Source organism: Crotalus tigris, unplaced genomic scaffold, assembly GCF_016545835.1.
Source record: "Crotalus tigris isolate CLP2741 ecotype Arizona unplaced genomic scaffold, ASM1654583v1 scf7180000017716.2861928, whole genome shotgun sequence".
Lineage (NCBI taxonomy): Eukaryota > Metazoa > Chordata > Lepidosauria > Squamata > Viperidae > Crotalus > Crotalus tigris.
Genome location: NW_024096587.1, coordinates 503,804 through 519,794, shown reverse-complemented (window position 1 = coordinate 519,794; position 15,991 = coordinate 503,804). Strand labels below are relative to the sequence as shown.

General features: G+C 37.8%; 1 protein-coding gene across 5 annotated transcripts in view; it reads left to right on the top strand.

Moving 5' to 3' along the window:
* The window catches only part of CLCN1 (chloride voltage-gated channel 1), a 75,309-nt gene that overhangs the window by 11,690 nt on the left and 47,628 nt on the right, over positions 1 to 15,991 (top strand). The window contains exon 1 of one of the 5 annotated variants that reach the window (XM_039338679.1): positions 5,906 to 5,949. The exons of the other annotated variants lie outside the window; for them this stretch is intronic. The gene's annotated coding sequence lies outside the window, so the exon portion shown is untranslated. Of the gene's footprint in view, positions 1 to 5,905; positions 5,950 to 15,991 lie in introns of those variants that run through there. 5 annotated transcript variants of the gene reach the window in all.

The following is a 15,991-nucleotide window of genomic DNA, read 5'->3' as shown; positions in this document are numbered from 1 at the left end:
TCACAGTGAGACTGGTGAGACACAGGGAAAATCTGTTTATTGTGCTAATCTGGAAGAAACGATGGTTAGGACAGGTCATCCTAGTATCTAAGAATGACATACTTGCAAAGAATCCAAAGACCAAAGCACCCTGCTCACATTTGTTCACATTTGTTTCCATCTCACAGCAGTAACTGTGAGAGAGATCTAAGAGTCAGCTGCTTCAGCTGCCAAAAAAGCCAACACAGACCTAGGCTGTATCAAAAGAGGGATAATATCAAGATCACATGAAGTGCTGGTACCGTTTTATACTGCATTAGTAAAACCGTACTTGGAATACTGCCTCCAGTTTTGGCCACCACAATACAAAAAAGATGTTGAGACTCTAGAAAGAGTACAGAGAAGAACAACAAAGGTGATTAGGGGACTGGAGACTAAAACTTATAATGAACGGTCACAGGAACCAGCTATGTCTAGTCTAATGAAAAGTAGGACTAGAGATGACATGACAGCAGTGTTCCAATATCTGAGGGGTTGTCACAGAGAGGAGGGGAGTCAACTATTCTCCAAAGCACCTGAGGGCAAGACAAGAAGTAATTGATGGAAGCTTATCAAAGATAGATCTAACCTAGAATTAAGGAGAAATTTCCTGTCAGTGAGAACAATTAGTCAGTGGAACAGCTTGCCTCTGAAAGTTATCAGTGCTCCATCACTGGGGGTTTTAAGAAGAGATTGGACAGCCATGTGTCCAGAATCGTATAGGGTCTTCTGCTTAAGCAGGGGTTGGACTAGAAGACCTCCAAGGTCCCTTCCAACTCTGTTCTTCTGTATTCTGTGTTTGTAACAGTTATTGCTTTTGATCTCTCCTGTGTTTTCTCTAGTAATTTCTACTAAGCCTAAGCCTAAAGTAAATGAAATATAGATTTGCCTGATTGTTGAGATGCATCTTTTCCCTAATTATTTCTTTTTAAAAGTTAACATTGTAAAATTCAATGCAAACTTATAGTATTAGTGTTAGATTTTTTTATGATTTACAGTATTATGTGATATCAAATAAGTGTTGACTATTAATGACATAATAATAATAATAATAATAATAATAATAATAATAATAATAATAATAATAATAATAATAATAAAGTTGGAAGGGACTTTGGAGGTCATCAAGTCCAACCCCCTACTCAGGCAGGTAATCCTATATCAGGGGTGTCAAGTTCAATTTTATTGAGGGCCGCATCAGCATTGTGGTTGCCCTCGGGGGGGCGGGGTGTGTGGCCTACTGGGAGGGCGTGGCCAGGTCTACATCGTTTGCGTCAAGGGTGCTTGTGGGGGCCTGGGCAGGAGTGGGACAGATCTGAGGATCTCTGGCAGAAGGGGGTGGACCGGGGCAAGGGCCAAGGCATGGTCTATTTCTTCATTCCTCACAAAGGGTGACACCTCCCCAGCATGCACCCAGGGGGCGGGGCCAACACAGCAGGGGCTGGTTCCTCACTGTTTCTAGGCGGCCCTGTGGAGCTAAGACTGAATGTGTTTCAGCATAGATGGCCACCACAAAATTGTACATTGGCTCCTTCCCAGCCGGCCTGGGCCAGGGCCAAGGCAGCGGGGGCCGTTCCCTCACTGTTTCCAGGATGGCTTCGCGGGCCACATGAAACCACTTCGCAGGCCACATCCGGCTCCCGGGCCTTGTGTTTGACATGTCTGCCCTATACCATTTTGGACAAATGGCTGTCCAGTTTCTTCTTAAAAACTTCCAGTGTTGGAGCATTCACTGCTTCTGGAGGCAGGTTGTTCCAGGGGTTAATTGTTCTAACAGTCAGGAAGTTTCTCCTTAGTTCTAGGTTGCTTCTCTCCTTGATTAGTTTCCATCTGTTGCTTCTTTACTAAGTCTTCTCCAGAACAGTCTATTCACTATCCAATCCTTCAGATCTTCCACACCTAATTTTAGGCAACAGCCCTTCTGATTTTTTTATGGTGCATCCATTGCTATTATAACTAAGTCCATCCACCTTGCTGCTGTTTATCCTTATTCTCTTTCCTTCTATATTTTCCAGAGCTATGGACTTCTCAAGAAACCTGCATCCAGAATATGATAACTGTCTATCCTTGTGATAAAATAAAAGAGTGGTTTATCATTGCTTTCTCCTACATAGTATATAAATTTTGCCATTGTCATTAAAGTATTTGCCTCCAGCATCTTCCTATATATCATTGCTGCCTGATAGAAGTCTCTGCTTGCTTTAGATGAGCAGCTCGGATGACTTTCATGTCTTGGGTGACCCTGCTAGGAATGCATACTTTTGGCATATATTCCTGGTATTCTGTGCTCATCTCTACCAGGAATGCTCCCTGTCATAATGAGGCCTCATAGCAGGACTTGAGGGCTTGGGGTTAATATTCCTGATTTGCCACTGTTTGCCAGGACACTCAACTGTGCTCCTGCTATGACAATTTCCCACAGTTCCCTCTGCTAATGACTTTTCCACTCCCTGCAATCACCAGGAGAATGAGGAAAGAAGGAGAATGGTGTTGTGATTGGTGTGTTTTCCTACTGACACTCTAATCTGAGATACTACCGCATCTCCTAGCAGCTCTCAGAAGGCTAACCACAGAGAGCAATAGCCACTTGGTACTTCAGCCTTATTGCAGTCTGAGCAAAGCACAAAAAAGACACAAAAATGCTCTCATTCTATTTGCACAAGCCATCTTCATCCTTGTTCTGCCCTAGATTTCAGGACAATAGTTGTCATTGTTGTCGTCAGCAGTAGAAACGTCATCATTAAATCTGTATCCTGCTTTTTTGTCCACTGAGCACTCAAAATAGTTTACATAATCAACAAAATAAAACAAAAATATTATTAGATTGAGTTAACTAGCTAAATAGGAAGCCTCAAAATGTACCCTAAGAAAGCGTTAGCGCAGAATACAGGTCCTGGTGAAGTGCATTCTGTACTTGAGAGCATTAGAGTTGGTTGCACAGTCAACCAGATGTTTAGACTAGATTTGGAATTTTTATCCAGCTATCGAGTCATTCCCAAGGACCTAGGATAGATAGATGTTTCCACTTATGATATTAAAGGTATCATTGCAGGATGTAAGCTGTTCCAAATAAAGCTGCCTTTTGCAATTGACTAATGGTGATTTGTCAGTGCTGATGATGTTCAAGTGGCACTTAAAATGTTTTGAGGTTGGACCCAGGTACTGCAATGGAGACTTTATCAATGTGCAGATTTTAACTTGTTCATTTTCAACTACTTTTTCAACTATACATTCCTATCAATTTTTCCATTTGTGGCACATGATAATTTTTATAGATGTTCCAGTGAATAATTTTGATGGCTGTGTCATTGTTTCTACTCTTTGTATGATCTTGCATAAGCTGAGTATATGATCAACTATTTCTTCTGCTTCTATGCACTACCTACTCTTTCAATAATTTGAAGATTTTTTTTTTAATTCTGGCCTTGATTGCATTAGTTCAAATAACTTGCTCTTGAGCAGCCATAATCATAGACTCCCATCCCAGTGGACTCTGGAGAAGATGTACTTCCTATGATTATCTATTCACCCACAGGAAGAATTTCTTCTGAACATAGAAGAAGACTTCCTATAGCTGTCTGTCCACCAAGCAGATTTTCTAATGTAAGGTTGTTAGGACAATCTCTCCTGCTGATTCTAGAACTCGGGAAGGCTTGTAACGAAATTAGTGACTGACTCAAATAATCAGATCCTAAGCTATTTAGTTTTTTAAAGTTAAAGTTAGCATTTTAAATGCAGATCTTTTAACAAGGGAATAACGTGGTCTTTGTATTTTGAGCAGTGTGGTGTTTAGTGGTGAAGAGACTGGCATCCCATTTGAAAAGTTGAGAGTGGCAGATCTTCATCTCTTAGGATGTGGGATCAGGAAGGGCATCCGGCCAGTAAATGTTCAGCTCCATCCAGTTTCCCAACTCTACCCCGAATTAAGGGATGACCGGATTGTAAAAAGGGAAGTTTTTAAAAATATGTCCTTGTATTATGCACCTGTTAATATCCCATCTCTTGTGTTTTACACCAGCTGAACTTTCTGGGCACCCTTCAAGTGTACTCCAAATACCATACTTTGCAGTAGTCAAGTCAGGATGTAACCAAAGTATAATTAACAGCTTCCAGGTCCAACCAGCATGAATGGTTGCAGTTGGGACATATTTATGTAAATGGGCTCCTTGCTATTTGGGCATCCAAAGATAATTGGGGTCAAAGAGCACTCCTGTAATGTGGGTTGGTTTTTGTGGGGAAGTGCAGCTCCATACAAACCAGAATTTGGTCCTCCCTTAATTTTGCCTCTAGTGTCATCTGTCAGTTATTTCCTTCATTCTTTGAGAAATGCAACTCTCCATTCTAAAACTTTGTTCATGTCTGTTTTAAAGTCTGGTTTGAAGAGAACTGGAAATAGATGCATTGTATTAGTTTGTGAATGTTCTAAAGTTCTTTGAACCTAAAATTTTATTTAAATGATCAAATCCTGGAATCAAAAAAGATGAACTACACTATTGAAAGTAGAGAAGAAAAATTATAGGGAATGATTGGGTAATTTTTTTTAAAAAAAAATCAAAATAATTCAATAGTAAAAGAAACTCACTACATCATGCAGAATGTTTTTTTTAATGGGCACATATGTTCAAAGAGCCTCATATTTTATGGCAGCTTTGTCCATCCTGGCACCTTTTGATTATTGGGGGTGTAATGGCAGAATTTCCAGTCACACCTGGTAGGCATCAGATCCTGGCAGCATCGACCTTTGGCTCAAAGAAAACCTAATTAAGAATATCTGAGGCAATAGTTCTGTGAAGCATTTAAGACAGTGGTTCTCAACCTGTGGGTCAGGACCCCATTTGGGGTCAAACGACCATTTCACGGGGGTCGCCAAACAAGTCTGTCCACCATTTTTTCCCCTTTTCTTTGGCCATGCCCCTGGTACCCGGTGATGTATAAGTGGTTGGGGGTCACCACAACATGGGGAACTGTATTATGGGGTTGCGGCATTAGAAAGGTTGAGAACCACTGCTTTAAGAGGAGGCACAACTGATGCACAGGATATAATGCTCAAGTAAGCTGTATTCAGATGGAAAGGAACAAACTTATTTTCAGATGTGTTCACACTCATAAATGGCCAGCTGGTTTTTATGTGGGCTTCTTCCTTGATGGATGATCCTTGGCAGCTGGTGCCCAGAGGCATTCAGGGAAATGAAAATGACAGGCAGTTGAAGTGTTGCCTAGTAATTAATTTGGCAGCATGTCCAAGTCATTCATTAAACACAATAAAAACAATACACCATAACTAGCTCAAGAGAAGCACAGAGAAGAGATTTTCATGGGCAACAGATTAAATGGACACACTATAGGTATTACATGGAACACATGCAAAGACAAGATTATTTCTTTCTCTACATTGTGCAGGTGAAATGGTAATGCACAACTATTATGTATAGACTAGCAGAAGTGGACTGTGTTGAATTGAATTGGAAGCAGAAATGCACTTTTCTCTCTACCTATAGGCGTCCACAAGCATGATCTCAGGGTGGCTCAGTCGGGGAAGTGATGAGTTTCAGCACCTTGGATGTTTCATACAGAAAACCTAGTCTGATAACAACTGGTGCTCACTGGGGTTCTTGTTATTTCTTGAACTAGACAATCACATCTTGATTCCATCTTCTTTCTCAGGAATTGAAACCCTCAATTTCAAATTGTTCATTGTTGATGCTAATTGATAGTCATTTGTATGTGTGAGGTTCCTAAATATAAAAGAGATTAAATTAACTCAAGATGCAGTCTTTGAAATTCCTAGCTGGATGCCCAAAGAGCTTGTAACTAATTAGTCCTACTCTGGGATGTTATTAGGATCTGGCATGTCTACTAGAGGTTTCCACTCTTCTTGGTGTAGGTTGGTGGTTGCTGATGAAGACTGGAGTCAGGAAAAAATAATTCAAGGTGAGACAGATGTCCATAGAACTGCAGCTGAGGTGGTGGGAATGCTTGTTAATAATGTTTTTTTCCCCCTAAACAAATAATACATAACTTAATCACAACAAAATATGAAGTTCCTCTACAGAGTTATATTTTTGTGCATGATACATTCTTAAGAAGTTGGCATTCATTCACAAGTGGCATAATTCTAATCAAGTAACCGTTTTTGGATCAGATAAAAAGAAATAGTAAACCAATGAAATTAAAAGCAGAAAAATCTCTAAAAATCACAGTTGGAAAGCATAGATGTCATATTTGGATTAAGAATATTCTTCAAGGGCCAGACAGCACAGAAAGTCTCAGGTCTCCCTGGGATGCTCTGTAGGAACAGCAGCAACAGCAGCTGTTTCTGCTGTGGCTGCCGTTTCTTGTTCTGCTGATCCAGGCATTGCCCATTCTCCTCCCTCGTTAGGGCCTTGGAGAGCATGTGTGTCCAGGGAGCAAGAAGGGTTCAACGTGTCAGAGGTGTGAATTCTTAAGATCTTGGGATACGCATCAGTGGAGGAAGATGAACTTCAAGAGAGCATTCAGTAACCTATCCTAGATTATTGAAGGGCATGTGATCAAGGCCTGGGTATTCTCAAACAAATTCCCTAACCCCCAATCCTCATGGAGAGAGGAAAGATATCATCAGACAGAAATTTACTTGGCCACAAGTTATATCTGTTATAAAAAAAACAATAAAGTGGGGTAGAACATTCTTGACCCAAGATGCTGCTTCAAGGAAGACTTAAAAATATAGATACAGTCTCCCTTGATTTGAGTTGAGACTCCACCAAGTACCTTGACCCATCCATTTTGCTTTGTGGAATGACATAGAAGTAGCTTGCCATTGTCTTTTTTTCAACTTTCCAACCTGGTCCACAGCCTCATGTGGTTCATATTTTCACCTGTGTTGCAAGCTGTGCTAAGCATCTTATCTCTTCTTATCTCTACAAAAGGTAAATGAAAGGAAAGTGAGGATAGGACATCAAAGTCTTCTTTTCCTAGAGAAGGCATTTTTGTTGCTCTATTTCTCTCTTTTTATTTTATTTTATTTCATTTTATTTTATTTCATTTAAGGCGCTGTTTCTCAACTTTAGCAACTTGAAGATATGTGGACTTCAGCCTACTGGCTGGGGAATTCTGGGAGTTGAAGTTCCTCACATCTCCATGCTGCCAAGGCTGAGTAACATTGCCATAGGAGTTAGACTGACTATTACAGAGTTGGAGCTGAATCCGTTGGTTGTGAATTGAAGGAAGCTGGACTACTTTTTCCGAAAAAACCCCAGTTTCTATTGAAATGCTTTTATTGATTTTTCAACCAGTTAAAATCTCACTTTCCTCCAAGGAGTTGAAGGTGTAAGTCAACTTGTGGCTGCAAAATAAATTGAATGATGTTTGAGAGACAGTTCAGTCCCCTCCCTTATTATAAGGCATCCACAAAAAGAGGAATTTCAATGGAGGAATGGTGGGCTGTGGAGCTTTCCCCCTTTATTTTCTATGGGTCATTTCATTTTGCAGCAGTTTCTTTCCTGCAGAATAATAGATCCAAGATTCCTTTATTCTTCCCATTAAGTCATTGACTGATTGATTTGTGGGAAAGGCAGCTCTGACTGCAGTAAGACTGCTTTGAGTTGTTTACTAATTTAAAGCGTGATATCAACCTCTTAAATGGTATCCAGTAGGCAGCTGGCAGTCAAAGCAGAGTTTTCAATACAAAAATCATGTAGTCTCTGTAGTTTACATTAGTAGAAAGCCTAGCCATTGTGTTTTGCAGAAGCTGTAATTTCTGAAGAATTTTCAAGGACAGCCACACATAAAGTTCATTGAAATGGGCCAGACATGCTATAACCAAGTCCTGGATAACTGCTACAAAGTCTGACTGGTTCAGGAATGATTGCAGTTTGTATTCTAGCTGGAGTTGCATGGAGATGTTCCTCAGAACAGCTATCATCTGCTGAACCATTGACAGGTGGGGTTCAGGAAGCACTCCCAAATTATGAACTTGCTGTTTCCCAAAAAAGACTTCACCTTAATACCCCTGTCAGGGATTTTCTTTATCAACAGTATCTCCAACATGTCTGGACTTAGTTTCAGATTGTCCTGTCTCATCCAGTCTATTATTGAACTAGTATAAAATTCTTGGATATTGATTGCTTCCTTGGAATTAGATGGTGGGAGCAGTATAGCTGGGTGCTATCAGCATACTGATGATATCTCTCTCTAAAGCTCTAGATCAGTAGTTGTCAACCTTCCTAACTTTAATACAGTTCCTCATGTTGTGGTGACCCCCAACCATAAAATTATTTTCGTTGCTACTTCATAACTGTAATTTTGCTACTGTTATGAGTCGTAATGTAAATATCTGATATACAGGATGTATTTTCATTGTTACAAATGGAAAAAAGTGATAAAGTACAGGTAGTCCTTGACTTATGACCATTTTTCACACTTATGACCATTGCAGCATCCCCAGGGTCATGTGATTTACATTTTGATGCTTGGCAACTGATTCATATTTATGATGGTCACATTGTTCCAGGGTCATGTGATCACCTTTTGCAACCTTCTGACAAGCAACCTTAATGGGGGAAACCAGATTCACTCTCTCCCTCTCTTTCTCCCTTTCTCTCTCTCTCTCTCTCTCTCTCCCTCCCTCTCTCTCTCTATTTCTCTCTCTCCCTCCCTCTCTCCCTTTCTTTCTCTCTCTTCCTCCCTCTCTCGCTCCCTCTCTCCCTTTCTTTCTCTCTCTTCCTCCCTCTCTCGCTCCCTCTCTCCCTTTCTTTCTCTCTCCCTCTTTCTCTCCCTTTCTTTCTCTCTCTCCCTCTCTCTCTCTCCCTCTCTTTCTCTCCCTCTGTCTCCCTTTCTCCCTCTTTTTCTCTCTCCCTGTCACTCTCTCTTTCTCTCTCTCCCTCTCTTTCTCTCCCTCTCTCTATTTCTCTTTCCCTCTTTCTCTCCCTGTCTCTATTTCTCTCTCTCTCTCTTCCTCTCAAAGATCCTTAAAATCCTTAAAAGTTAGGCTTGGGTGGAAGACTTTTTCTTTTACAGATAGGGTGGGTTGGCAGACAAGTACTCAAAAAAAAAAAAAAAAAAGGAAAAAAAGTGCGAATAGGCATCCAATAGCTAGCTTGAAGTTTGAATGACTTCTTTCTCTTGCCACGGCTTCTAGGAGGAGCAAAAGACATCCAGCACTGCAACCAGGCGCACTCGACTGGCCATTCCAGGGCTTCCTTCACCGGCTGACTTAGTTGTCTGCAACCTCCTGTTGTCGCTTGGGGGGGGGGGGAAGGGACATGGGCGGGAGAGATTCCTTCTTTCTCATCCGAGGAGGGAAGTTATGTTGGACTGTTGACTCTGTGTCGAGCCCCGTGGGCCTGACATTCGTGGGCAGGCGGGAACCCGCCCACCGAGCCGCCACCTCTCCATCGCCCTCCACGCTGGCTGGCTCCATCATCAGACCTCCCAGCTGACAAGCGCACATTCAGGGGGTTGCCAGCTGATGGGCGTAGAAAATCGGTGCCGTGGCGGCCTCCCACTTCTTTGGCTGGAGCAATTGCCAGGGCTTGCATGGTCGCCGGCGGCGGGGAGCGTGTCAGCAGCCATTGGGGACCGCGCCAGCGGTTCTGTGCCACAGAGGCTTGAGGCACGGGATGCGGAGCGGCGTGGTGCTGTAGGATGTGGCAGGACAGGAGGGAGGGGTTACATGCATCCTGTCGGTCAAACTCTGGAAGCCTGCCTGAATGAAGAATTTTAGGGGGAGTTGAAAGCGAGACAGGTTCCTAAGACCATTGGAAATATGTGTTTTCCGATGGTCTTAGGCGACCCCTGTGAAAGTGTCGTTCAACCCCCAAAGGGGTCATGACCCACAGGTTGAGAACCGCTGCTCTAGATGATCTTTACCTTAGTAGTTTCAGGTAGATGTTAAATAGCATAGAAACAAAAGATAAACTTTTGGGTCAATGACCTAGGTATTGAATTGTCCTCCCCCATAACATCCTCAGGCCCATACCAATAGGACAGAACAGAATAGGACCTCGCTTCAAAATAGGATTCTGAGACTCAACACTATCTGAAAAACCAATAAGAAGTCCAGGAGAATGTAAAATGTCTGTGGAAAGAGTTGCTTCAATAATAGTGAATTGTCCCAACTCTCTCCAAACTCAAGACATAGCTACTAGAATTCCATGTTTTCCACCAACCTTCTCAAAATCTGTTGCTATATAAAAGCTGATGTCTTCTCTTCCCACAAAGAGTTTTATGTATATAAGTGTTATGATAAGGGGAAAAATACTACTTTTGATTGTTTAAAGACATTGCATTTGATTGTTCTATGTTTCAGCCTGTATCATATGTTGCATAATGTATGGTACCCCATCATTTGCTTCCACATCTAAACATGATTGGCATATTTTAATATGAATTTCATTCTTTTCTGAAAATAACACCCCTATACAAATAGTGAGCTGTCCTATGTCATAATTTCCAAAATAGGCAATGATCCTTTCCTGCTGATAGATGAGGGAATAGGTTATACTATGAAGAACAGCTACAGCCACATCATCAAAGACCTTGAAAATTTCAGAGGGAAGACAATATGTTTATCCTTCCTTCCATTCAATGAAAGAAGTTTGGAAATGGAAATAATAATAATTCTAGTGGTCAATTATCATTATGCAAATGGCACTGAGGAGACAGGTGAGATTCCTAGGACCATGGCCTGAGTTGTCAAGATGGCAGACTGCTGATGTACAGCTGATACAATATGTATCACAAAAGCATGGCAAGGTTCATTGGAAGAGCATTCAACTGAAATTTGGTGTAGGATTGGAACCAAAACCCAGAAGTAAGGAGCTCACATATAGTCTTCTACACTCTTGTTAGTATGGGAAATAAATAGTATGGGAAATAAATAGAATGAAGGAAAAAATCTAATTAATATCATATGTATTATCTAACTAATAGCATACATATATGTATTGTTTGAGGGCAGGCATCAGAATTTCATTTTTTAATGTGTGCAAGTGTGTTCACAGAAAAAAGTGACTATAAAAGTTATCTTATCTTCTTATCTGATCTAGATCTAAATAATCACCTTATAGATAAGATACAGCATATAATTTTAATAAATAAGTAAAATAAATGAAAATATTTGTTTTTTAGACCCAGTAGGATGACGTCCATAGCTAGAATATAGCAACTGAAAGATTCAAACTTATTCAAAACAACTAGAAGCAACAGAAGTTACACTGCATGTTAAAAAAATACTGTTGTTGGTGTCTACAATATTGTAATCTCAGCTAAACAAATGATGTTAATAATGCCTTCTGAAATCATATTGCAAATCTATCAAAGAGCCATGAAGTTGCAAGGATGCAGATATGCAATACCCTAAGATTTTGCCAAGCCTGGTCCTTCTAGCAAATTTGAGACCTGTCTTTCTGATACCGTTCTATTTTAGAGGGTTAAGGAAGGTGGTGAGATAGGCAACACATAAATTTAAGAAATAATTTATTAACAGGGAGGATTTAATGGAGGAAACATCAACAGCAACAATGTGATGAAGTGTCCACATACTGCTGGTCTTGATTTCAAGGAAAACTAAAACTGAGGGTAGTCATACACAGATCTTGGAATTCAAAAGTAGATGGCCATAAATCCAGAAAGTAACCACAAGCAGAAACATGTGATAGGAAAAGCTAATGGAAAAAAGAGCTCAAGGTGGTAAAAAAAAATCCCTAAGGGAGATTTAAATTTGGGTAAGCAAAAGCTTCCATTGTTGAAAGCCATTCAGGTATCTTAATATACATTTTTTTCTTTTATTTTTTCCCATTCTGAAAGAAGTGCATTCCTTATAAAATGGTTTTGAAAGTATCTATGTATTTTATTCTTCCCATACCATAGAAAGGCACGCGAACCAATTTGTAGGTCATGCCCCTGTAGGTACAGTAGTCTTTTGTCTCTAAGCATTATCCATTCTTTAAGCGATGTTAAAATAGTTGCTTGGTAGTATAACTTCCAGTCTGGCAGTCCAAATCCTCCACTTTCTTTCACTTCTTGTAACATTTTCACTTTAATTCTAGCTTTTTTTCCTTGCCAGATAAATTTCAATATTATTGTATTCAGTTCATCAAAAAAGGCCTTTCCCAGCCTTATAGGAATCGTTTGAAATAAAAAGAGTATTTTTGGTAGGATATTCATTTTCACTGTTGCTATTCTACCCAACACTGAAAGTTGGAAGTTTTTCCACTTTTCCAAATCCAATTTTATTTGTTTTAGAATTCTTACATAGTTATCTTCTTTTATTGTTACACATCTTGCTGTTAGATAAATTCCCAAATATTTAACTTTTTTAACTATTTGAAGATTTGGTTTTTTGTTAGTTGATTTTTTTGTTTTTCTGTTAGATTCTTTGTTAGCACTTTAGTCTTTTTTCTGTTTATTGTCAATCCTGCCACTTCTACCAAAGTTTTCTATTTTCTCCAAAAGTTTGGTGCTTGTTTCCAATGGATCTTCCAATATGAAAACCAAGTCTTCTGCAAATGCTTGTAGTTTATATTTTTCATCTTTTATCTCCAGTCCTTTAATTTCTATATCTTGTCTAATGTTTCTATTCAGTACTTCCAATGTTAGTATAAATAGTAATGGAGATAGTGGGCATCCCTGTCTTGTGCTCTTTTTAATATTGAAGTTTTCTGTAAGATCTCCATTTACTATTATTTTGGCTGTTTGTTTACAATAAATTGCTTTGATTACATTTATAAAAAAATTTCCAAAGTCCATTTCTGAAAATTGCTGAAACATAAATTGCCAGTTTACGTTGTCAAACACTATCTGTGCATCAAGGAATATTAAAGCCATCTGTTTCCCTGAATGAATTTCATATACTCTAACACATCAAGAATCATTCTTAAATTATTTTTATCTGTCTTTTAGGTAGGAAATCATTTTGGTCTGTATGTATAAATTCGATCAAAAATTTCTGTAGTCTTTCTGCCATTATTGAGGCAAAGATTTTGTAATCTACATTTAATAGTGATATTGGTCTATAATTTTTTATTTGTGTTAAATCAGAGTCTTCTTTGGGTATTAAAGTAATGTTGGCTTCAGTCCATGTATTTGGTATTTTAGCCGCCAGGAGAATTTCGTTACACAGTTCTTTCAGGATTGGACTTAATACATCTTATAGTGATTTATAACCCATCTGGGCCAGGAGTCTTATCCTTTCTTTGCTTTTTTATAGCCTCTATAATTTTCATCATTGATATTTTTCCATTTAATATGTTTTGAATATTTTCTGAAATTTTTGGTAAGTCTGCTTTTTTTTAAGTATTGCTGTATTTTTTCTTTTGGAATTTCTTCTACCTTATAAAATATCTCATAATAATCTTTAATATTTTTTTAATTGTATCATTTTGAAACTGTAATTCACCTTTTGGATCTTGCAGCTTGTTTATCAATTTTTTCTCTTTCTCTTTTTTCAGCCTATACGCTAACCATCTCCCCGGCAAGTCATCTTTATTGGGTTATGATCTGCCTAAACATTAGTTTCTATCTCAATTTCTTGTATCATTGTATTAAGTTCCAAAGATGTTCATATCATATCAATTCTAGACCATGATTTACTCAAATTTATACATTATTTGAGTAAAATGTATATTGTAATTTCTTTGAATTTTTTTCTCTCCATATATATCTTGGATACAGACGGCATGTTTTGAGCTAATAAGAAATATCTTCTTCTTGGAAATCAGTTGCACCTTTTTGCTGTCTGCATGCTACAGATTATTTAGTTTAGCTTCAAAATGCAACTAGACAACAAACATGAGTTCCTTTTTTTTTAATAACAATTTTTATTAGTTTTTCATTTTACACCAACAAGGCTTGAGAACCAACATGGAGATATGGTGATCCATTAAAAAAAAAACAATAACATTATAAATATGCACACAATATTTCTTAAAATTTCCCTTTCTATCTATATAGAATATTATAATCAAATTAATACATTTCTCAAATAAATTCATTTATTAATGTATCTAAACATAAATTCCATTAGTCAATAAAAATTTTCAAAAGCTCAATATCTATTCTATACAAACCTACAATTTTTCACATATTTAAACTTAAACTAAAACTCTCCATTTATTTAAGATATTATAATCAAATTAATATATTTCTAAAACAAATTCATTCATTAATATATCACTACATCTAAATTAGATGCTTAAATAAAAACTGACGCTCTCTATCTATTTAAATTATTATAATCTTTCTAAAAACAAATTTTCAATAAATATATCGCTACATGTAAATTTCATTAATCAATAAAAGTTTACAAGAATTCATTATCCCAAAGATCCTGTTTTACGCTTTGTTAATTTTTTCAAATATTTAATCTTAAACTAACATATTTATTTACTATTCAGGTGCCCCAAGTATTCTCTTATTTAAAAATATTAATTCCGAAGCTAGATTCTTGTATTTCTCACCTATATTCTATTCTTTTTCAATAATTCTGCAATTATTAAATCCATCTCTTCCAATATTTTAATCCTTTTCTCATTATATCATCTCTAATATTAAGAACATATAGAAAGGGAAAGGGAAAAGGAAAAAGAAAAAAAAAATTACGCCAAAGAAAAAAAACATAGATAAACCAAAAGAAGGAAATAATCTATCATTCTAAAAAAAGAGAAAAGAAGCAAAGAAAAAAAAGAAAAACTTATTCTTACTAAATTTCAGTATTAAGTTCTAAATTATTTCATAATGGCCTCCCTTTTAACAAATTCCAAGTACAAATCAATCCGAGTCACTATAAAGCCTTTACCACCCATAATTATAATATCAAATTTAATATTTATATCTTATTCTGGGTTTCTTTCTATTCCAAATAGGTTTCCAAAGTCGAGCCTCTATTTCCGCAAATAGTTCTCCCATTATCTCCTGCCACACTGTACACACCAAGAGGGAGATTCCCATTGTGCATTTTGTTAAGTTAATATAAGGGTTAGAGCTAATCTGAATAGCTCGTGACAGAACATCATTTCCCATCTTTTTTTTGATTGCATAAAGTTTAGTTGAAATCATTTTTTTAGTATCGTCCTCTTTAGTCAAGTTTTGCTCTTCTTCCAAAATTTTTTCTCTATCAGAGAATCACATGGTGTCTGCAAATCAGCTTGTCCTTCTAAGGTAAAATCCTCCATTTCCTTATTATAAGTCATTTGTCCATTAATATCAAGTCTTTTTTCCGATATCAGTTGATCAGTTGCTTCTTCCATCTCAGTGGACTGAGAACAAGTCTTTTGAACATAAACTACTGTTTCATTTAGTCCTTGTGCTTTACCTTGTCGAAAGAAATCTCCTTTGTACAAGCAATTATCTTCTCCATATTTTCCTGAATTTTGTCCAAAATGTACTTATACGTAAGCTCTAAACAGGTTTCCTCCATTTTTATCATATTTGAAATCATTATCCTTTTGGGGGAGACTATATTCAAAAGCAACCAATCAATATCCATCTCCTCCCAATTTCTTAGTCTTTCTCCTTTGTACTAAATGAAAGCCAAAGACAAATTCCAAGCGAAGAGTGTGGCAAATACAATAAGTAGTTTCACCAAAAGATATCCCCTGGAGAATAGTCAAAGTTAATCAAATATTCAGTCTTTCCGGTCACCATAAAAAATAAAAGAAAACAATGTTCTCCAAGCATGTAGTATATTAAATCTCTATAAGAAACTTTCTTGAGGCTCCCCGATATCCAAACAAAAAACAAAAAAACCCCAACCATTAGAACAAAATTAAATTTTAAGCTTCTCTTCCCCCATTTAAAACGCCGCTTCATCAAAAAGGGAAATAATTCCGAAGAAAAAAACTTTTCACAGGAAAAAAAGAAAATAGAGGTTAAAAAAAAGTCTCACCGAATCTTCCATGGTGGATCTGTTTGTTTAGGTGATCTTACAGCTTACGGTCGGCGCAGCTAAATGATCGGCCATTTTACTGGCTGATCTTTACTCTGTCGGCCCAAA